This window comes from Takifugu rubripes, chromosome 15 (genome assembly GCF_901000725.2).
Source record: "Takifugu rubripes chromosome 15, fTakRub1.2, whole genome shotgun sequence".
Classification (NCBI taxonomy): Eukaryota; Metazoa; Chordata; class Actinopteri; order Tetraodontiformes; family Tetraodontidae; genus Takifugu; species Takifugu rubripes.
In genome coordinates, this window is record NC_042299.1 from 6,943,190 (window position 1) to 6,966,393 (window position 23,204).

At 45.7% G+C, this 23,204-nt stretch overlaps 2 long non-coding RNA genes across 3 annotated transcripts; both read right to left on the reverse strand.

Moving 5' to 3' along the window:
- Positions 1 to 1,080: 1,080 nt before the first annotated feature.
- LOC105417450 (uncharacterized) lies at positions 1,081 to 2,355 on the reverse strand. Its single transcript, XR_965118.2, has 3 exons — positions 2,212 to 2,355; positions 1,480 to 1,540; positions 1,081 to 1,389 (listed from the first exon to the last, which is right to left on the reverse strand). It is a non-coding gene; the product is annotated as an uncharacterized lncRNA (long non-coding RNA).
- Positions 2,356 to 18,894: 16,539 nt separating this feature from the next.
- On the reverse strand, positions 18,895 to 22,718 carry LOC115252806 (uncharacterized). Of its 2 annotated transcripts, XR_003891136.1 has the most exons (3): positions 22,431 to 22,716; positions 20,572 to 20,664; positions 18,895 to 19,029 (listed from the first exon to the last, which is right to left on the reverse strand). It is a non-coding gene; the product is annotated as an uncharacterized lncRNA (long non-coding RNA). The 2 variants fall into 2 exon arrangements; XR_003891135.1 differs by lacking the exon at positions 18,895 to 19,029 and having other exon boundaries at positions 20,164 to 20,664; positions 22,431 to 22,718.
- Positions 22,719 to 23,204: the final 486 nt, after the last annotated feature.

A 23,204-nucleotide genomic window follows, 5' to 3' on the forward strand; every position in this document is an offset into this window, starting at 1 on the left:
TGATTCAAAAGCTGCTAAATATAGTAATTAGTTCCTCAGACAAAAGCAGTGAGGTTTTTTTTTTTAGAATTAAATCCAACATTATCTGAGATTAAACAACTTACATCATCAATCCAGTTTCTTTAGTTTTACTTTCAAACGACACCAAAGAGACAGGAGAGTTTCTTGGTAACACAAATGGGTGAAATGCTTCATATTAGATATTAGAGTGATGATGAACTGTTCAACTCTGTGTTTGCACGGCTGGATTTGTCGCCTGTTAGCCTGTTAGCTGTTAGCGTGATTCAATGTTGTCTGTTAGAGTCAGCAGGAAGTCTTTCTCTCCCCTCTCATCTGCCCCCACCTCTTACGCCACCCCTCATATTTGTGCTTTCTATTTGTCTTCTGCTAATTTCCACCCTCCGTCTTCCATCACCTGCTGTCGCATCAGCCGCTCTCCTCTGCATTCCTCTCCCGCTCCCGCCATCAACCCTTCATGATAGCTCTCTTTAATGTCCCTTCTGGCATTTCCTCTCCAGCTGTTGCAGCACTCTCTGGTCTGGGATGACCAACAACGGCGGATTAGTGTTCAGTTAGTTCTTCTGCTGAGGCGAAAGTTACAAAACCTACTATTGTTTCATTTGACAGATCGAAAACTGCAAATGCGCAGGGAGGAGTTTGTTTACTTGATGCCACCAGTTTATTTAATTTAAGCAAGGTGTGGTTAAACCAGTTCTAGCAGGACCAGAAGCCCACCCATCTATTAGCTTTAGCTTTTAAAAATTCTGAGCACAACGGCAATTAACATTTCAGCTAATTGACAAGATTAATGTAGCGCGCGCTTGCTATCGCAATTTTTTTTTTTTTTGCCTTCGTGCTTGGAATCTTAAAGGAAAAGTTGTGACGGCAACGCATCAATTTGTCCACACACGCCACTCAGCGCAAACAGTTGCAGAGTTTTGGATGAAAATATGCAACAAATTTACATGTCACCTGTTAAACCCAAATTAAAATGACAAATGACCAATTTCATTTAATCGCTTTAATTATATAGTCTAGAAAAGAAGTCATTTATGATAATATTTAAGCCCCCATCCTGACCTGTTCAAAACTTTTCAAAGTCATTTCAATTTTAAAACAAATAATTACCAAAGCAGAGAATTTATTATCCTCACGTTAAATATTTCATGTAAATCAACAACCAACAAAACACTTTAGTTCCAGTTAATCACGATTCCTGGATCCTAAAATCTTGGATTCAAATCACCCATTTTAGCAAAAACCAACCAACCGATAGACCGAAACCATGTGCTGTCTTTGGTGTCCTGTGTTGTCCTCTGTCCTACAGGGACTCAGCAGCTTCTGGACCACATGGAAAATTCTACCCAAAGTTGTCAGCTTTGAAAATCCCTGTGAAGGTGATGAAGAGTGAAGAGGAGAACCGGAATGTCACTTTAGTTGCACGCTTCCTCCTGAGCAGGAAACTGTGGTTGACCTCACCTGGTCCTCCCCCCTTCGGGCTCGATCGCGCCTCTATGGAGCAGGAAGTGGATTTCGGAGTCTGTTTGCAGAAAAACAATAGAGGTGAAAAACAAACCACTCATTCGCTTTCTGCTGGAGGAGAAAAGAGAAGCCAAATCAGTTCAGACACATCCGGGGCTGCCCTGTGGAGCCACACGCAGCTCCAAATTTCCATTCAGCAGTCGCGCGTGCATCCCATTATACATGTCAGCACATTTGCACCGTGTCCTCAAACGTTTAAACGACAGCGATAGAAGACGGCGGACGAGCCGCCGGAGGCCACCGGCTCCAGCTTGTTTTTCATTCTTTTTCAAACGCTGTTTTATTTTGTGTCACTGATGCAGCGAAACCGACGTCCGCAGCTGTTGAGCCGCCGTTGGGCCGCAGGAAAGGTAGAGACGCCGCTCCGGTAAACACAAACACGCATTTAAATCTGTCCCCGTCAACAAACGCTCTATCCTAAAACTAAACTCCCCACAATCAAATCCAGAAGGTTCTGTTGGAGCCCGTTTAGAGGGAGGAAACAGCCCAGTAGAGCAGAGGCGAGTATCCAAGCCCCCTTTAAAAATGGAGCAGGTATGAGAAATTCTAATTTTAATATTGCAAACATAAAACAGCATTTTCTGGATCATTTATTAGCGTGTACATGTGGTCGTTCTGGGCACTTTGTGTTCTGATTCACAGAGTTTCTTCACTTAACATTGTTTTCACCTGATTTCCTGCTGTTTCTTGATGTTGGCTCCACCCCTGTGATACACCTGTGGGCGTGATTGGCTCCTCCCTCCCAGTGTATTTAAGGCCTCACCTGTTTGCCAGACTGTTGTGCTGCCTGGGCTAGTTTTGGTTGGCTCCTTGGCAAAGTGAACTTGGGAGTTTTCATGAGGAAAATGAGCTTCAAAGTTTCCGATTAGATACGACCATGTGTCAACCACAGGTGACGTGACTGAAGCCGTAAAGGTGGAACCACTTTGTTCAGCACACGGCTCATAAACTGAGATGATGTTGGCGAAGGCCAGCGCGGGGAGGCTCTCACTCTGGGTTCCGTGAAATGGTTCTCTGTAAATCACAGCTGCCTTTCAGCGGTTCTGAGTGGGAGCAGTTTTGTTTCATGGGGATGACTCTTTAACACCTCGCCTGTGTTTCATTTAGTAGTTTGGAGGGAGCGGATTCCTAAGGATGTTTAAAATGACCGCGTTGATTGATGGGATTACTGGTGTAGGTGAAGAGGATAAAGTCAGGATGTTGGACCACATGAAACTGGACTTTAAGTGGGCACATATGACCCACCTTGTGTGGCCTTTACTATAAATATGTGAACACTTTGGGGTCAATGATGGACCCCTGAGGTATCCCCTTGTGAATGTCCTGGTCCGTGGACACAAAAACCTTCTGCCGTCTCTGATCTTGCGCTGCATTCTGACTGCATAATATAAAGTGATGTTGAACCTCGTTTCATATAGATTTTCTCTACGTTTCACATAAATGATGAAGTGGAAAAATCGATTATTTCTTGGGTAATAAAAATGGTTTGCTTTTGTGTAAAACGATTAAATGCATTGTTTCATATCAGGTTTCCTTGATTGGTTGTTTCCCCGAGGTGACCTCCCTGCAGAGGAAGACCTGAGGACGTGTTAATCTAATGCTGCCTCTATAGCCAATAACAGTTCTCTAACATCTGGAGCCAACACAGAATTTGATCAATACTGCGCACGGCGACATGCCTGAACAAAACCACAGCACATAAAGATGCATTCCCTCCATCCACAACAGCAGAAAGTGTAGATAACTGAGTCAAACCTGGGCATAAGATGGTGGCAGATTTTATACTGGATGTAAGGGCTCAGATTCAGCTCTTTCTGTAGGAGCTGCAGGTCCATTTGGTCTCAGGGGAGTTCTTCGGTTCTTTCTTTCTTTCTTTCTCAGGTTGTCATGATGGAGGAAGACTCTAATCCGTCTCTCTCTGTGCTGCCAGAGGAAAAGGGACTAGAGAAACACTGTAAAATGCAACAATGTGAGCAAAATACACAAACGTAATTAAATATTTGAATTATTCATTTATCTGCCGTGGGTTGATGTTTGTTTTTGTGCTGTAGTAAAAGTGAGCAGCGATTTAGTGTCATCCAAGACGTTTCACTTTAGATTCAAACATGCAATAAGGATGGAAAAGTTTGGTGCAATTAAAGTTGAAAAAGGTGGTATCGCTGTACTTACTGCAACACGCCAGCAGAGGGCGACAAAGACTCCTCACCTACAGGTTCAAAGGCCTCCTGTCCTCCCGTTTGCTCCTCGACTTGGCGATAACCTGGGCAAAATATGGGTGATACAGTGAGGGATGCTGCCTGGATGGATGCGCCATCTTACACTCCAGCTTGTATTACAGCCCCTAATAATAATATGTGATCGTCCTAAAACCAGGCCGTAAACGCCGAAACTACTTTCCCCGGCTGTGCTGCAGCGGCGCCAGTGCTTTTTAAAATGGCTTCATTTTCACTTCCTGTGCTGCTGCCTCCACCAGAGTGCCATAAAGCATTGACTACACATTTACAGCGTGCAGAATTAGGACTCTGCAGCACAGATGCCACGGCAACCGGAGGCAACCTGTGTGTGTGTGTGTGTGTGCATGAGTGTGTGTGTCCGTGCTTGTGTGCTTTAGATTCGATGAGGTGACACCCTGCGGGAGTCCGACGCAACCCATGAATGTGACTCATTGACGGATGGGAGTGCACTGATACAGTAATGAGAGTGTGCATCACAGGCTGTCACGGCAACCGCGGTGTGGTGAAATCAACACGTCAGGCGTAGTGACAAGGTGAGAGGTGAGCACAAGGTGACATCAGCGGCCAGAGACGGGAGGAAGCTGAAAAGCTCCCGTTGGAGGGGATAGTGAGGGTGAGAAATAAATTGAGACAATGAACACACAGACAATGACAAAAGGGAGTGACAACCGTGTCCTCTGTCGCTCTGACAATGAACCGTCGCTCCGGCAGAGAAGAGATAAAAATACATGTGGACAAGCGGAGAGGGGGGCGTGATGGGGTGATTAGAGGCTGGAAAAGAGTGGCAGACTGAGAAATGTGGGGATGGAGAGAAGGAGGGATGAAGAATCCAGAGAGGGCTGGATAAAAAGCACCGCAAGGCTGAGTTGATGGATGGATGGATGGATGAAAGGAGGGATGGATGAGGAACATATGGATGGGCAGAGATGACAAAAAGATGGGGGTAAGGATGGGCAATGGAGAGGTGAAGGACGTGGAGATGAAGACATAAAAGGATTGGGAGAATCGGGAACGGACGGATGCAAAGATGAAAAACACGAGGGATGCTTATAGAGTGATGGATAGATACATTAATGGAGGACAAGCGGCCGCGAGGCACGGACTGACGGCGAGGATGTGAGTTATCTGAGGTCTCACACCAAACTTCAATCTGTCCATCCAGCGGGGGTGTGGGCCATGGGAGGGGGCGGAGTCTACCCCAACAGTCACCTGGCAACAGTCAGGAATCCACTGTCGGGACCCCAGCTGAGACGTGTTAGCATGCTCACATCCAGTGGACAGTAGAGAGGGATGGAGGTGGGGGAGGAGTGACAGGCATGAATAGAGAGAATAAATGCCTCAAGGGATAGGAATCATTTGGGGAAGACTCACGCCAAAGTGTTTTGGTTAATCTACCTGCCGAGCAAACATGTGATCAGTAACCGCGTTAAGCGGTTAAAAAGTCATCTCGACTTATTGCCGCGACGCCAGTGATGGAATGAAATCATTGAAAAAGTGGACGGAGAGATTGATGGGGAGCTAAAAGGGTGGACAACTGAATAATGATGAAGATAAAAAAGATCCCTTCATCTCCTCATCCTCCGTGTCCCTCTCCATCCCTCCATCCATCTTCCGCTCCCTCTCCTCCCTCCGCCGCCTGATCGCTTAGTGAAACTGCTCTTCCAGGAAAACTCCTCCCCTCCGTGATATACGCCCGCATCCATCGCCAAATTACAAACCAGTCAGACGTGACGCCATTTGTATTCTCGCGACGACTGTACGCCGTTCTCCTCTAACTCCTGTGTGGCCGTCCGAGGGGGACGTGACGCCGCCGGCCGCCACGCTGATTTGTCAGTGCATTTGGGGCCCGGAGCCTAATGTCGCGGCTAAAATGCTAGAAAATAGATGCTGACACAAAGGTGGCAGGTTCACAAAGCTGACGCGACTGGAGGGATTTGGAGAGACGGAGGCAGAGAGGCGTCACGAGCGAATGTGACAGCATGTTGTACATCCAGGAAGTGTGGAGGGAAGGGAGGGTGAAAAGACTTGTTCTGTCGCCTCTGAAGCTCCCTGCTGATGCTGGTGTGACATGTTAGCATAAGGAACGTCTGCAAGGAACATATGTGCAATTCTAGAGATTTGGTGTCAGTCCTCAAAGGTCGGGGGTCATCAAAGGTCAGGGGTTTGCCCGTGCAGTAGATGTTCTTTTACTATTAAAAGAGTTTTTAATTTAACACATTTGTTCTGAAGAAATCCCTACGTGGAACCGAGACGGCCAGTTGGATGTAACTTCTGTTGGTTTATGTTGAGTCAATTTCAGAATAATCAAATAAAAGCTGCATAGGGGCCTGGTTTATTCCGTCCCTGATAATTAAGAGTATAGGTGAATGGGAGGGGGGAGTTAATTAAATGTATTTCTTTTATTGGATATGTGTATCTGGGTGTGTGTGTGTGTGGGGGGGGGGGGGGTGTTCAGCGGGGTAATATGGTCCTCGTCTGCAATAAAGCCATGTAATTGGATGCTAATGGCTGTAAGGAAAATTTAATAAGAGCAAAGAAAATTACGGGAAAAAAAATGTTTAGGCATGCAAGTAATAAAAAGCAGTGGAAGGAGAGGAAGATGTGTAGAGGAAGGAAGATGATAATTCAGAGGAAGAGGATTCTATCTCCAGGCTGATGGAGAGAAAATGGGAATAAAGCTGATTTCACAAGACTGTCTGTGTGTGTGTGTGCGTGTGTGTGTGTGTGTGTGTGTGTGTGTGTACATGTTATATAGTGAGGTCCAGAGTCCATATTTTACCTGTAACAGGAGGGTTTTTTATAACATTTCTCTCCTGTCATCATAGCCACAAAAGGCTGACTAATCATGAAGACTTAAATTTAAGGTTAAATTAGAATTGGGTCCAGGTGAAGGCATTAGGCTCTGATGGTCAGGGTAAGAGGCTGGGGCACGAGTCCTCACAAAGACAGAGCAACAAATGTGTGAGTGTGTTGGTTCCAGTCCCTCCCCAGTTTACACACTTCATTTTCTCAGATTTTCCATATAATTGCTTTCCAGCCTGTTCTTGGAAGCATCGTAAAAGCGTCCCAGCCTCCCTTGTTTTTGCATCTCTAGCTGTCCTTGACTTGTCAGCTAATTAGCGTTGGAGTAATTACCTGCTTCATTGCTTTGAAATATTCTCCATTATGGACTGAAATAAAAGAAGCCCGCTTCAGTACAGGTAGAATGGGAGAATTGGTTGTTCCATTTGGATTCTATGCTTTAATGTCAAATATATCACGAGTAATTTGCTTTAAAGGTTCCAACAATGATGCTAGGGAAGCAGAAATACTGAAACACTGTCTACTACTCACTTGAGGTTCTATTTAACGGTAATGTTCATTCCAATTTCCTAATTGGCTGGAGGGCATTTCCTCCCCTAAATGGCCATTCTGGCACTTTGACCTCTGAACCCTACTCTGAATCCAAATATCTCCTTGATGCTACTCAAGAGGAAAACCTGCATCAAGGAAATAAATGTGGAGAGACGCTCAAATGAGCAGTCAAAAAAATGCCAAACTGCACCTCAGCCCCGTTTTCACAGTATAAATCATGGCGTGAATGGGGACTGAGGACTCTGATGGTGACAGGATGGGCTGGCTCCAGGGTTGGAAGTCGGATTACAGGTTTTACACAACATCATCAATATATACTGTAAAGAGTGGCTGAAGACAGCTCTTATGTGATTGCAACTATGCCTCCTCCTCTTGACTCTGCTTTTTAGGCTAACAATAGTCCAGCTCTGATCAACCTACACTTGCTTTTATTGATTTAAAAGTGGGACAAAACCCTCTCTGAGGGGGTGATGGGGGTCCTAGAGATCAGTTAAGTTAGACCTTGTCTCCAGTGCAGCTGGACCTATAGCTGACTGCCTCCATGCTCTTGTTTAGAGGTGCCTGGATCAATATTGTGACTAAACAGATCTGGCACTTTCATTTCAATCTGAAGCTGAACTTGCATCTTAAGCCAACCTGATTTCCTACCCGTAGAAATATGGATAAATGTGTCAGCCTTCATATCAGAAACGATCCAAACCAAACGATCTTTCGCTTTTGTCCCGAATCTACTCAAATCCTTTTGACAGGGTAGAGAGAGGAGGATTTCCCCCTTTTTCCCATCACTTTTCTTCCCTCACAGCAGTGCAGGTACTCTGGAACACCGGGCGTCCATTGTTTCTGACTGACAGTTGAACAGACTGCATTAGCGCCATCTGCGTGCATTGGCCTGCACTCTTAAATTGCCACTCAGGGTGTCAGCCCTCTGGCACTGAAATGGACTCTTCATGAATTCAGCAGGTTATTGCTGCTCATTTATTCAGAACGTCACAAGGGAGCGGCTAAGATGGAGCACAGGAACCAACTCGAAACTGCAGCGTTAGCAAATATTCTGAGAGCAAAGAGTATCTTCGCGCAAAACTCTCAAACTTTAGCACTTTGAAGCCTGTGAGCTGACTTTAATAATCCCCACCCACTTATTTGTAACACAGTCTTAGCGGCGGCGGTATCACACTGACATCATCATACAGCAACACGGTGAGCTCGATGCTGAACCTCCCACCGACATTATTAATTCATACAGAAACAGCAGTTTTCATCGAGCTCCCAGCTGAAAGCTAAAAGAGAAAATGGGTGTTGTAGCACGGGTGATGATTCACTGTCCATTGAGATTAAGATAGATGTCAAAAGGGCGTCATATTTCAGAGGAGTTACTTGCTGTGTTCAGCCAGTCTGTTTGACACTTCCAGCAACAAATGAACCCTCAGAAATTAACACTAAATGCTGAAAAATACAACCCCAATAGCGGCTTAAAATGCTGATGCTAACGCAGAAGAGTCCTGTCATGTTTGCTACGTCTGTTGTCTTGATGTCTTTAGTCGCTTGTTTCCCTCTGACGCTGAACTTCACATAGTTAACGCGGAGTTTCCAGCAGTTTTCCGGTGCGTCACACAGGGTCCGGTTCACCCGAGCTAATGGGATAGAGCCACCAAAACCCCGATGGAGCTGAGGTAAGGCAAGGAGAGCAGTGCATTGTGATTACAGCTTCGTTGCTTTTTCCTGCTCATCACAGGCTGGAAAGGAGGTCACCATCTGTGGAGCTGTAAGGCCAAGTCAGACACGCCATCTATTAATCAAAGCCACATTTACTGCCATCCCTGTCACAGCCTGCCAAGTGTATGGCAGAACATAATGTGAGTAAATGTTTAAAAAGCCACCAATGTCAGTCCCCATCTCCTCTTCGGAACTACGTGTGTCCGTCCCGGAACTTGAAAAGCAGATGAAGCTTTCCTTTGATTCTGTTGCCTTTTCCTTTTTTTTTAATCCCCAGAGATAATTTGATGCGAGGTCATTAGCAGCACCGTGATCCAACACTAACAAAAATAAATCTGAAGCCAAATGCAGCGCCACACGTGTTCTCGGAGTGAACTTTGGCACAACCTTCAAATGTGCTTTGTTCTTGCAGGAGCTTATTTCCATGCACTGGTGACCAAGAATCACCGCAGCCAATTACGGGAACATGCCAGGGTATCGGGCTGATCCTATTCTCCGGGCTGCCCCGGCATGCCCTCTGCGAACCTGAAATAAACTGATTTATTTCAGGGGAAAAGTCTGAGGCAGAAGCTTCTATTTCTATCTCGGTCTGTCGGGGACTTAAACATTCTTTATGCTTAAACATCTAATTAAAATGATGATATTTAGAAGCAGGACGTCCATGCGGGTACACGTCACGCAGCCATTTCATCAGAGGCTGCAGCAAAGAAGCTGCCGTTATTCATATGTTATGTTACACATCCCATAAAATGCTGACATTTATCACCACCTCATTGCTTGGCATTTACTCTGAGACCTAATCCAGCGTTATCATGTTGTTACTGAGCAGGAGGTGAAGGGAACACAATGGTGAGTGTCGGCTACGGTGCTGAACAGAGATTGAGTTGATTCTTTCTTAGGAATGTCAAAAATGACTGCCAGGAAGTTGTGACATTTCATGGATTTTATGACAAATTAAGTCTGCAGGTCGAAAGCTTGAGAAGAAGTTGCTCCCTAAACTGGACTAATAAGAGCCCTGAAGCCCCGCCCCCTTGTAATTCACCTGTACTTTAGCTCCACCTCCAATCTTTTCCCTGCAGAAATGGCTGCCACGCACACGCTAACCTGCGAAAAAACATAAAAGCCTGTCTGCCCCAAAAGAAATTTGAGTAATTCAGCTGAGTCCTGTCAGATACCGTATCCTGGCAACTGCCAGCTAAAATAATGATGTCAGCTGTATCCACTCCCACAAACCCGAACATGTGGCTTTACAGGCCTGTGTAGGTGAAGATATGGTCGCCAAACCCCTGCTGCACAAGCACCTGTGCTTAATGTCCGACCTTAGAACAATCTGACTGGCGAGAAAAAACAGCTGATTAATACTAATAAGTCTTCTAATCGTCTGTGTTTTCTAATTCTTTGCAGTCTTGTACCCCCTTTCTCCCGAGGGGGATTTAAAGACACCCCTGAAATCGGCTCTAAAATGAGAATTCCGAGCAGAAAGCAGCAGCGAGCCAGCCCTGGCAGGAGGCCAGCGTCCCCCGGGGTGGAGAAGAAAAGGTTCGCTTCCTGTTGGCGCGTCGCAACAGCTGTTCTGCTTGACCTTCGAGCCGCGATCAAAGAGGCCCTCTTTGTGTGGCGCTAATATCAAGTGATGAACATTCAGCTCCCCGCGCTGCCCTTTATTTTTCCTGCCAACCTGACAGCAGGACCTCAGCCGTCCCTCGTCGATGGTCACAGACGCCCGTTTAGGTGATTATGAGATGGCGAGTTGTTGGTGGGCTGTGGAGCCATTTGGTGCACATTCTTTTTTTCTTTAAATAAAGCCAGAATATGACCGGTGAAGCGAGACGCGCGCCAGTGAAACGGCGTCATGGTGGGAAAGGTCACGCTGGTATTGTCCGCGCACGAGGACGGGCGTGGCCGTCATCTGTGACGGACAGGTGCTGTGTGACGCATGCCGACATCGCAGGCGAAGCATTTTTAGCTCAGTCGATACCTGCAGAGGCCGCCGGATGGATTGCGATCAATGAGGCGGGCATAATTCACACCGAGCGTTCATTTCCACGTGCTTAACTGCACATACACACACACACACACACACTGAAGGATTGGGCTGTGTACATTCATAGCCATTAAAATTTGGCCACCGCGCTATTATGCTCTCCAGACGATCAATAGCGTTTTCCAATCAATCACGTTGGAGGAAAACAAATGCAGCTGTGTCTCATTCTCCTTTTTACGCATTTGCAGCTGCCTCTAATTGTTCCGCCGGGACATGATTGGCCCCCGTAGCGTGTTCTAAAGTGATACCATCGAGGGTCAAGTGCTTCAAACCACGGCAGCGCACACGCCGCCCGACACTCTGCACCGTTTAGCTGACGTGCAAACGCTTCAAGCCCATTTCAATTATTTACCGAATGCTTGGCACAAAATAGTCAGCAGTTTTGAACCAACACACATGGTTGGACATGTTGCCAATCAGGCAACAAAGATCTCAGTGGCCAAAAAGCCACATGAAACTTCTATATCTTCATTGAGGGAACCAACTTAAAGACGTTTCACGTGGAGCGGAAAATTTGACAAAGCGCTTGGAGATAACAAGCTCCCTGTTCCGCACTGCTGCGCAGGATGCGACTCCCAGCGCTGGTAAAAGAATTTAGGACTGCAGATTTCATAACGTATGTTTTACAAGGTCAATGCCTTTGAGGATGTTTTCATGCAGCATATTTAATCCGCAAGTGTTTGAAGCTGGTGTGTCATTATTAAAATATGAAAGAAGGTTTCAGCCCCAGAGATCAATGTGGACCGGAGTTCACCAGCTAAAGGAGACCCTTTTGTTGTCCTTCGGTTTGTGACAGTCATGCCAACATGAAAACAGACGCATGCGCTTTTTTCTTTCCTTGGGTTTCAACATTGCCTCCACTTGCAGTTGTCTGTGCGCTTCAAGACAGGAAGTGGGTGCTGCACCAGTGTCTTTAGGTTCAATAAAGACCGCCAGACATAGAGGAGGAGGGGCTGAATGTCTAGCTTCAACCAGCCACCAGAGGGTGGTGTTGATGTATTTGATCAAGTCTTGCCAGTTACACTGTTTCTCACAGGAACAGAGCAGCAGCACCCCCTCCCACACACACACACACACACACCTCCATCCAACAGCCTCCTCAGGAGAGAACCAGTAGCTGCAGAGGTCCCAGCGGCAGGTCTGATGGGATTTCTGAATCGTCAGTGCCATGAATCTAATGTCGTGAGTGATATACGGTCAAGTTTATTGACTGGCCCTTTATGACACGACCGTGAAAAAGGGTTTGTTCGCCCGCCTCAGATCTCCCGGAGAACATGATAACAGCAAATGAAGCAGTAAAAAAAAAAAAGGAGCTTTAAGCATGAACAAATGATCGATCACTTGGTGGAGTGTTTTCAAATCTGCTCCGCTGTCGATTTTCTGAGCGGTTCAACATTTCAAACCACTACAAGGCTGGTTTCTCCTTTTTGAATTGGATAATATTAACTGTTTTATTGATTAAAACCAACAGATCTCAGGCCGCCGTAGGAATAAGAGCACATAGCCTGCAGCAGAGTAAATGCATGTTAATGGATCACTTGTCAGTGAACCACTGAAGTTATTTCTGCCTGCATGGAGGTCTTCATCCCAGCCACTGATAATCACCCCGAAGAAGATTTGGTGTCACTTTTCTGAATCTAACATTCATTTAAATTTCCTCTTTCTTATCCTCTCTGCTTTGGTATTAAAAACCCACTTAAAAAGTTCAGATTTTTGCTCAGCTTTCATCACTTCACTGTCACATTAGTATGTGGGCTTCATCCAGGTCCTCATCCATACAGCCTTAGCAGACACACTGCACAATTCTGTTGCCTGTGTGTGTGTGTGTGTGTGTGTGTGTGTGTGCGTGTAAATCATCTAACACTCATTAGGTGTGTTAAACTGATTCATCACTGGCCCATCTACAGATGAGAGCAGTAAATAATTACTGGTCCTGGATTGATTTCATGTCTGTTATCAGGAACATGTTGATTTTTACAGCATAAAATCAAGCTGTAAATTTAGTTTTTGAACAGAGACGAAGCACAACGCGCCTCTCTACTGCAAAGAGTGCCTCGGTTCAGCATTGAAGACAAGTGCAGCCCCAAACATTTGTTCAAGTGCAATTTCGTTGGGGAAAACTACATGAGTTGGGTTTCACTCCGTGTTTTCCTACTTTCATCAATTACGGGCGGCTTTTAGAGTGACATTTATGCCCCGAGTCAAAGTCTCTCGGCTTCTAATATTTATGAGACATCTTCATCAGAGAATAAGGTTCTTTGAGAGTGGCAGCATGACAACTTTAGATTGTTTCAGGTTGACTGAATTATTGAGGAGGTTTTATATGATCACATTAGCTTGGCAAAATCTCTCTGACACACCTGAACCCGCACGCACGCAGCGTCTTTACTGGTTGTACGCCGCAGGTTAACTTGGAGAACCCCATCTTATTTCATCTCTCCCCGCTCTGCCAATCAGCTGGGTCCAAACCCGGGTGCACCTTATCCTCCAACCTCCAACCAGTGGAATTGCTGGTTAAGCTGGACTCCTTCTGTATTCCTTCAACCATCCCTACCTGAACCGGAACATTCTGGCCCCCTGCCGCTCTTCTTTGAAGACTTTAGCGAAGTTCAGCTCAAGTCGCGCTCATTATGCAGAATCTGGTGCACCTCACAGGGAATGGCCATTAAAAGCTCAGCACTGGGAGGACGTTTTCACCTCTGGTTCTCACCTCCGTTCAGAAGGAAAGGAAACGAACGTGCCCAGGAGGCATCTGCACACTGGTTACAGATCAGATGACAGACTCTTCCAAAGTGAACCTACCACCCTCATGTAGAGAAGACAAATCAGTGAGTTATGACATAAATAGCAAACAAACAACATGTTACTGCGCCAAATGACTGCAACATTTATTACAAACATTTATATAGTTTTTTTCCCTCGAATCTCAGGTGAGTTGGGGAGTTTAGAGCAACCAAGACGGTTGCGTCCACCGTGACAGCCTCCGTACCAGCGAGACACTTGTCTGTCTGGGTGATTTGTCTGCGGGTTCCTGTCAGCAAAGGTTTTTAATTTGGCAAAGCCTCCTAGTTTGACAAACTGCCATGTCAGGAAAGAGGAACACAGGACCAGAGTGACTGTGAACATGAAGGGTGGTGAAAGGCAGGAATGAAGAGCGGCTGGATGATTCAGAGCTCTTCTCTCCCTGCCTTTGGCAGCAGTCGTCTCTGTTTCAGAGAGCTCTTCGGCTATATTACAACGCTTGAACATTTACCTGCTCACCTGTGGGCGTGTCACCCCGTTGACCTCTGCCATCTGTCTTCTGTCTGTGTTCCAATGTTTGAGAAGTTACCGATGAAAAAGCAAACTTCTGAAAGATACCTGCAGTCATTTCTCCTCCTGACGTGCAGATTTCCAGGTAAATTGGATTTCTCCTGGGGCTGCTGAGACCGTATTTAAACTGATTTCCGAACCCAAGTGTCGAGAGCTGAGCACCAGTCCGCGGCGGCCTTTTGCATCCCGATTTTCATATTGAATTAAGCGCTCCACTGGAACGCAGAACTTCTCTTCTGCCAGTGGATCGAATCTCCTCTCGGTTCCCGTCTCCTGATGCTAGCTCACGGAGACCTCGGCTGGTTAGACAACGCTGGGTTCGAGTGGGAAGAAAGGCCGGGGTTACCTTTGATGGCTCATCTCATTTCTCCGTGCAGCAGTCAGCACTTTGAGAGCTGTGGGGAGAAATGAGTTGTGGCACATGTTGCTCAGCCTGCTTGAGTTGAAACGACAGCTCTGTCATTTATCACAAGACTCTCGGCAGGAAGTGTCGAGCTCTGCGAGGGGAGATGAATGAACCACGCCGGGATAACCCCACTGTCTCTTTGCTTTGTCAGTATAAAATGTGCATACATTCATTCAGCATGGATACGAGAGGAACAAGAAGCCAGTGGCAGATACAATCAGGAGAGTTAAGAGGAATTTAACCTGTACAAGTGACTTCAATCCACCGCTTCTGCCAACTTGGCTTATACTGCTTCTTAGGTGAATAGGTGTCGGACTTTACAGCCGTTCCCTACATAAAATGTCAAGCCAGGCATCACTGCTCTTCTGCTTATGAACACGCAGACATATGTGATGTCAATATCTCAAAATCGAGAGCAAAGAACACAAGAGGCCGAGTTTTCTCACATGCAAGGTTATGGTAGAACTCTGAATCTTTGAACGCTGACGTCCGAGCGTAGGCGATGCTGTTTTGGACAGTAAATAAATGAGTAATAGGCTGGCAGCATCTAGAGAGAGAGAGAGGTGTCGATGTGTGAGTGACAGGAGCCAGTCCTGCCTACTGATGAGGCTTTATTTGCTTTAGCTTTAACCAATGTGGCATTTTTGGAGCGTCTAAGCAGGAAGAAGGACCGAAAAAAATAAAAATTTTCTTGCAGATGAACTTTTCAAGCCTCTATCTGTGTGATGAACAGCATAATCAACCCTGTGTGAGTTACAGAAAGCTTGAGCCTGGCCTCAGAGCCACCAATAAAGGGCCACGCTGACACCTTGAGCAGGACCGGGCTGATGTGGAGGACACTCCTGCTGGAGCGTCTGGTAGTGTATTGTGAGCTGAAGGTTCCCGCCTGTTGGCTTTAACATTTGTAGAATTCATGCAAAAGAGCGACGATGAAGCGCATGCAAAACTCAGCTGTGGCTTGTGGAAACAAATAAGTATGGGCTGCTCTCGTTGGAATCGAGAGAGGCAGAGTTGAAAGGCACACGGCTGAAATTCCTCTGCGTGATATTAAAACAGACAGCGTATGAAGTGGGAACGCGAGGCTGAGGACAGCTCAGTAACTGTAACTGTTGGCTAACAAGCTCAGGGTCAGCCCGGATACAAGCCCTGCAGTGTGACAAATGCAGAATTTAAAATCAGCCCCTGGCTTTGAAATGAACCAGCCACACAAAATCACCCGTCTATGTGTGTGTGTGTCTGTGTGTGTGTGTGTGTGTGTGTGAGAGTATTGAAAGGGCAGCTTGAGGTTGATTGAGCAGACCAACGCAGATGTCGGCAGGCTGGCCGGCACATGCAGAGGCTATATTTGATGAATGGGGTTTACCAGAACAAAAGACAGGGGCTGACACGGATGTGGAACGTGGATTTATCTACAGCAGCAGAAAAATCAATTAAACCTCAGCAGTGAGCGTGTGTGAGCTTGTGTTGTGAGACCGAGAGTAAAATCTGGATTTAAAGTCATCGTAAAGGTCGTCCTTAATCTAAACTTTTTGGCCCTCAGGGAAGTCCGGAGACGCTGGGCGTCGGCGCCGGACCTGCTGGGGCCGTTTTGGATTTAATTGAACTCAACCTAAACATGATGGCAGAGGGGTCAGATGGATGGAGCTGAAGACTGTGATGGTGAAGATGATGTGCTGACGCTGAGGGGTAATTGAGCTTGTCTCCAACACCAGGATGGCTCAGTTCACACTGAAAAATCAAAGGCCAGTGTCAGGTCATGGTGGGAGACCTCATTAAATATCCAGTGGTTCTTAAAGAAAGATGAATCATATCTGTCTGACCAACATCTGCATAGAAGAAGGTCCAAATCGCCTCCAATCCAGATGTGCAGGAAGGGTGGTGTCACACCCAGGGAGCCACTGTTGGTTTCTCATCATGGTTCTCGGGGCCTGATTGGAGATGGATGAGAATGTTTCAGTAGGATGGTCAGAAGGTTCTGAGAGGTGGATCGTAGCCGTCGATGTCACCCACCCACTGTCCGATCAAGCTAGCTTTATTTTTCCCTTTTTTCTTTTGGCTTTTGTTCCTCCTCTGTTCCTTTCTTTCCTCTGTTTTTCTTAAAGCACCTGAAGAAACTCTTGTCTTCAGCTGACAGAGTACCTCTGGGTTTTTCTGCTTTTCTTCCAGTGTCAAAGTTGGTCCTTGTGTTCTAATTTTGTTCAGACAGATTCCAGATCTGGTGCCATGCTGAAGCTTTCACTCCTTTATTTCCACATTCTCCTCCTCCAATTGTTCGACTCCTGTTCGAGAAAATCAGCTTTTATCACTTGGGGTTGCTTTGAAGTCCTGTTCTTTCTCCTTCAGTTATTCATTTTCACTTCCTAGCACTGGAGGTTTTATTCAATTTCTCCAGATTTCTGTGCTTCGTTCCAGAGGTGCCTCCTATTCTCTTTCTTCTGGTTAAGACTTTGCTCTTCATGTTCCACTTCCTTCACTTCTCTGCTGGATCTCTTTGTCTTCTCAGTATACCTGAGAAGGATTTCAAAGCATCAGAGCTTTGACCCCCTTCATCCAGCCATGTTAGGTACAACTTAGAGAGCATCAATAGATACAGGTGACCAAAAGACGCAGGTTCAGCTCCAACGACTCATCGCCGGCCTGGGTCGACCAATCCAACACATAAAGGACTAAAGTTTTAGCCAGATCTAGCTCAGGGTGTTCTAGGGGACAAGGGTGCTTCCTTAGGTGCCAGCCAAAGTTTTAATGCAGCCCTTGAAAGATCTCACATGTAGGACGCTAATTTTGTGGAAGGGAAGAAATGAACACAATAGAAATATTATGTTTTGAGCAATTTTACAGGATGTTATTACGATTGCTCCAAATGGGTCATCATTTCACACAAAAACAGCAGGAGACATTGTTGAAAAGTTCATCATCCAGTACGGAAAATGTGTTTCTAAATATTGAAAAGCAAGTCACAGCAGGAAGATCGTTTTAGGTTGTTTCTCTTCATGTTTTGTCCGTGGGTTTGTTTTGGAGGCAAAGTATGAGGGAAACCTGTTATAGGAGGCAATGTTTTGGCTGTAATAATAGAGAAATGTTGTAGGTTTAGTATGTCTTTAGATGAAAGGCATGAATTTGAATGTGCTCTTTGACCTTTTGAAGAGTTCCCAGAAAGACGTTCATTCAAGCATCATCAATCAAGACCAGAGCCACAGCAGTGACCTGCGAAAGTAACAGGAAGAAGCTTCGCTTATTCCTGCAGTAAATTGGGTTCTTTCATTATAAAAAGTGTTTCCCTGAAATCGAATTTATGCTTTTGTGTTGTTTTGATCCTTATTTCTAATTGAATCATTCATCCCAGCTTCATTTGTTCCATTTTACTGTGTTGTGAGTCATTTCCTTCATTTTTAAATAACAGTTCAGTTTTGTGCAAATACCTCATTTATTATTCGATTGGCAGTTCCAGCACCAACCCAAATTTCCCCCAGCTTTGTGGGAGGCTTTACTCGACACCCCCTTTGTGTCTGTCTTTTGTTTGTCCCTGCTGGGCTTCCATCTACAAAGCGGAACACAGCTTCAGGCCATCAGGCAGCTCTGGCAGCTTAATAATTCATGACTTGTCAATGTGGATCATGGCACACTCCCCCACTGCAATCAGTGGGCTTATTTGCTCAGCAAACCTGTCTAAGTACCTCTGCTGTTTGTCACAACAATAATTAAAGGTTTCACATTGATCGGCCCACCTGTGGCTGACATGGCTGACCTGAAACTGAGTACGAAAAAAAACTGTTTTCCTTTTAGGATGTGGTGTGGAGGGAACAGAAAGCTTGTCTTAGCAGCTAAATAGAATTCAAATGTCGGAGAAAAAGCAATCAAAAATGCAGTTTTTAGCAAAGGACACCTCCTCAAATATAGATTACAAGAGTGGGAGCGCTACCCAGCAGACCATCAATAGAGTTACCAATTAGCTTGGTTGCGGCTAACGTGCTGAGGTCTATAATTCCACATGTCTAAACTTGTACTTTTCTTCAGAGGTAGTTGAAAGCTTCAATAAATGAATGCACAGAGAAAACTGTAAACATTCAGCGGAATTGATGGCTGTGACACCCAGACCCTGTTTAGCTTCGTTAGAGGGAGAATTTAATGAGGAAGCGATGCCAAAATGCAAAGATTTATTGAGAGGGGCAAACGAGACTTGTTGACATGTGAGTAATGGAAAAAAAAAGAACTGAGTCAGACAGGAGCGATCCACATATGCTGACATCTTTTGGGTTACAGCAAAGAAGGATAATCAGCTCAGCTGCAGCGTCCAATGAAAAGGTTCCTACGGGCCACGCGGCGTGATGCTCTAAGAACCACCCGTAGATGTATTAATACGCACGAACCTAGCTGCACGCATTAGGTGGCAGGAGGGAGAGGTCCATCTGCAGAGGTTTCCTCATCTGGAAGACGAAGAGAGAAGAAAAAGCTTGTTTTGACCAGATTCTACCCGTCAAACCAGCGATTCAAGTAAGTGCAACTTTATTTATATAGCATTAGATGCAATCAACACCGGAAAGCCAACAAAGTAGTTGTTTACTTGTTCTTCTGACAACAAACAAGTAAATGTGGTGAAAGCTAGAAAACATGAAGAAACCTTGAGCAGGACCAGGCTCACCATTGTGAGACTATTTGAAATTAGTGGCCATTTGACCCTCCTAAACACTGATGTAGTGAAACATCACACTTTTGTCAATCTTTGTATTTCCACCAGATCTGCTGTTTATACTCCGAGTCATCACCGTGACGACAGGAAAGGCAACACATCCAAGCCTCACTGTGTTGGATCACCAAGGCCCTTAACCTCCTTTAGTCAACCATCTGTTCTTGATCCACTTCCCACTCTGGCAGCTGAAGAAGGTTCAAAGGAATCACAACTCTGGTGAATTTCAGAGTTTCCTTCGCTGTTCCCTCCCAGCCAGGGTGTGAGGAGGTCCCTGGGGGGTGGAGGGGTGGCTCGCGGGTGGCCGGTCTGGATCACAGGAGGTCTCTGGGTTGTTTTACCCTTGTAGAACTTCCATACAGCAAGAAAAACCCCTCAGACCCTCTGGAGTGGACGGGTTGAAAAAGCTGTGGCTGGAGAACCGCATGTAATTACAGTCCTTATGAGGCCATGCCTCAGCAGGTACGTGGGAGGACACTTAAGTGTAGATCCAGGCCTGGAGGCAGCGTGAAGGCTGATTTGTTCTCTGCTGTATGGAAATATCAAGAATAATAAAGCTTCCTCTTCATGATAAACAAACACACCGAGCGTCAGGGTGCACGTCCTCTCGTGCGTTTGAATATTTGATAGGCGTCTGTGCTGTGGTTTTCTTTTATGTCTGTGGTCAGAGCTTCACCAACATCTCAGTCTTCTGTCTCCCTCATATTTAAATGCATCCTTCCACCTGAGGCCTTCTGATACAAAAACAGAGCTGAAGTCAGACTGATAACATTGACTACGTTAATTAATTAAAGATATAACTGCCCCCCTCCAGTGTTTTCCCTCTATAAGCAGCAACTTTCTACTTTACGAGCCGTAATGAATAAATGTCAAGTAAAGGGAAAGAGGGAACACGCAGCTTTTATTATCAAGGATGAACTCTTTATCTGTCATTAACATTCCTTTGGAAGACTGCAAAGTGTAGATTAAAGTTTAAAACAGACAGAAATTAGCAGCATCAATTCTTCATGAACTTGAGGGTCTGACGGGTTGAGACTCGCACTGTTACCCGGGGCAACCTCGCGCTTAGCATTTGTCTTCTAACGTCTTTGATCAAAAACAGTTAGGCAGCTTCTTCAAAATCACCTCCCGGAGTTTCCTCCAGAGTTCTGAGTGAGTCTCGGCCATTTAGCCAAACTGCTGAGCTCATCCAGGCAGCCTGTCCTGGACGTCAGGCTAATGAGCAGGGAAGGAATCTGGATTTCAGCTGGTGTCTCAGGAAGCGGAGAATTGTGAGATTTACCATTGCTAACAAAGACCTGTTTCCCGTTTCATGAGCCTCCCGTAGATTCTCTTCTGGTGCCAGCTCTGAACTTTGAGCTCCACATCTTCCTTCCTGCCGAAAGAAAAAAAGGAGGATCTGTAAATCGGCTTGTGCTACATCGCCATATAATTACAACCTGGGGAAACCCTGTGGATTCTGGCTACTCCTTTTGCTCATAATAACCTGCTTTATTGATTCATTTATCCTCTCCTGCACTCTTTTTCACCATATAGATGCAGCATTTGCAATTAGGACTCTACAAAGGAATCCTCGAAGGTGCACGTAAACAAAATCTGCCTTTTTTTAACCTTCCCATCACTGCTGATTGTGTCCGTCAAGTGTGGTGAGGTGGACGAGGAGAGGAGTGACTGAAGTGTGGGGTTGGGATGAAGGCGGGGGGCTCCTGATGGCTGCAGCACGGCGCCGTATTGTTGTAAAAGTGCTGAATTATGCAAAAGCACCGTTCCGGTCCGGTACCGTCTGATACTTATGCCCTATTGCAGAAGCAACACCGAGGAAAACTCGGAAAACGACTTTCCCTGCTAACCAGTGTCTGCTTGCATTAGAGCAGGATGTGTGTGTGGGGGGGGGGGTTGAAGGTGGCTCCAGTTTTCCCGCTGTTCTTGCTGTTCCTCTGTTGTACGTGCGGCCCGTTTATTAAGCACAGATGAGCTCTCCTGCTCTTGGCACGAGATAAGCAGATGCGAGCGCGTTCAGCGGCGTGCGGTGGATTTCACATCCTGCACAGACAGCTGCAATTAGAGCGATAGCAGCGAGTCGCATGCTGTATTACACCCCATCTCGTCCTCTGTGGGGCTTTTCATGTCCGTGGGGATTGGGAACGCCTTTGGAGCGAGCTGAAGTGCTAACGGGGCTCGCCGTCTTGACGCTCCACGCTTCAGAAAGATCTTTCCTTCTCTGGAAATATGGCCAGAAGCCACCAGTGATGCCTGGAAATGAATAATAAGGCGTGCGAGGAGAGGGTGGACACGTGCCTGCGCTGAATTTAGATCTTTTTTTTTTTTTGGACAGACTGCCACTCGTGCATTTGCATAAGCCCCTCAGGTTCTCTGCTCAGCTGGCACAAGCTGCTCAGAGGTCTTCTCAACTAGGATTTTTCAGTCTGTTCTGCTTTCCGGTTGCATCATTCCACTGTCCGTCCCATTACATTAGATTTATTCCTTTTTCGGCCCATTGTGTTGGTAGCATTGTCTGCCAGAGGGGCTGGTAAATTGGGTTACTTAAATATGCTCAACTAAGCAAATGCTTGATTTCATGGTAGCCAGTATCGTTCCCTCTAATCCAGACTGATTCAGCAGTCCTCTAATGGGTTTATTTTCAGCTTATCTGTCCCAGGAGTGTAGAAAATTCTATCCTAATGTATCAGGATTTGTCTCTAAGTCTGAAACAGTTCAGGGAGAACTTAGATTTTTGTAAAGGATTAATTATTGACTAGCTTACAAACTTATTCACTTGTTCATTCTTTTGTTTCTTTCTTGGCACTCACCTTGCGGTACAAGTTATCCATCTTTGTCAAAGACTGCGTCACTGATAAAGCTGGAACTTGGGGCATTTTTAATAGTATTTTAATGCCAATTGTTCCCAATGGAGGAGCTTTTCTTTACAGTTTAGTGATTTTTGGGTGGAGGAGAATGTTTAGTCAATCATAAACACATCGGAGGTGTTTTTGAAGGATTGTTCCCAAAGGAAGATCATTTTCAGACCATAATGAGATAAAGTTACAACACAAATGAGAAAATCTATTATTAAGAGAAAAGACAGAAAGGCAGATTCAATAAAGCTGTAACCATATTATAGAGCTAAGGGCTTTACTTTACCTTAATAGTCCCGTGGTTAACGCTCTTCTCTTCATGTTTTCTGTGTTCTCACCTTTGTGTGACACATTTTTGCTAATCAGGAGCTCCCCTTTGTTCCTCCTCCTCGGGGAGACCCTCTCTGGGCTCCATCCACATTGTTCTCCGTCACTATAGCTGATTTTTGGCTCCTCTCTCCGTTTCTCAGGGTCCTTCCTTCAACATCTCCTCTTGCCTTGGTTTGATGATGGATGACGCTTCATTGGTTATCTGAGGGGCTCTGGGGGGCTGTTGTTGCCGGTGGGCCCAGAGGACAGTGGGCGAAGCCAAACCTTCCTGATGAGGCGCTCGTTAAACTCATCATGGGAAACTAATGAGGATGAATTTGGAGGCTGGATGTATATTTGCATCAAGGGAGTTTTGGGTCTCATCTGCTCATCTGTCACTCCAAAGTGAAGCTGTATTGTCTTCTTCTTTGCTTTGAGTCTTGTTTTCCTTTGAATTCCTTCTAAATACATCCTAACAAAGTCAAAAACCGCTAATATCAAACTGTGTGAGATCTGGTGACATCTAGTGGCTCTGGTGCAGAATTGCTCAGATTAAACACCTCCCACAGCAAGGTGCCTAAATTGTTCAGTGATCCACCTATAGATCCAGTCCACAGGTTGGTTGTTGCAGGTATATTAAGGTCAATATATGTTACCCCTCAGTAGGTTGATAGAAAGGTGTAAATGATATCCTAAAAATAGCACAGTAAAGTTTTTACAGCAAATTAATCAACTGAACTACTCATCATCA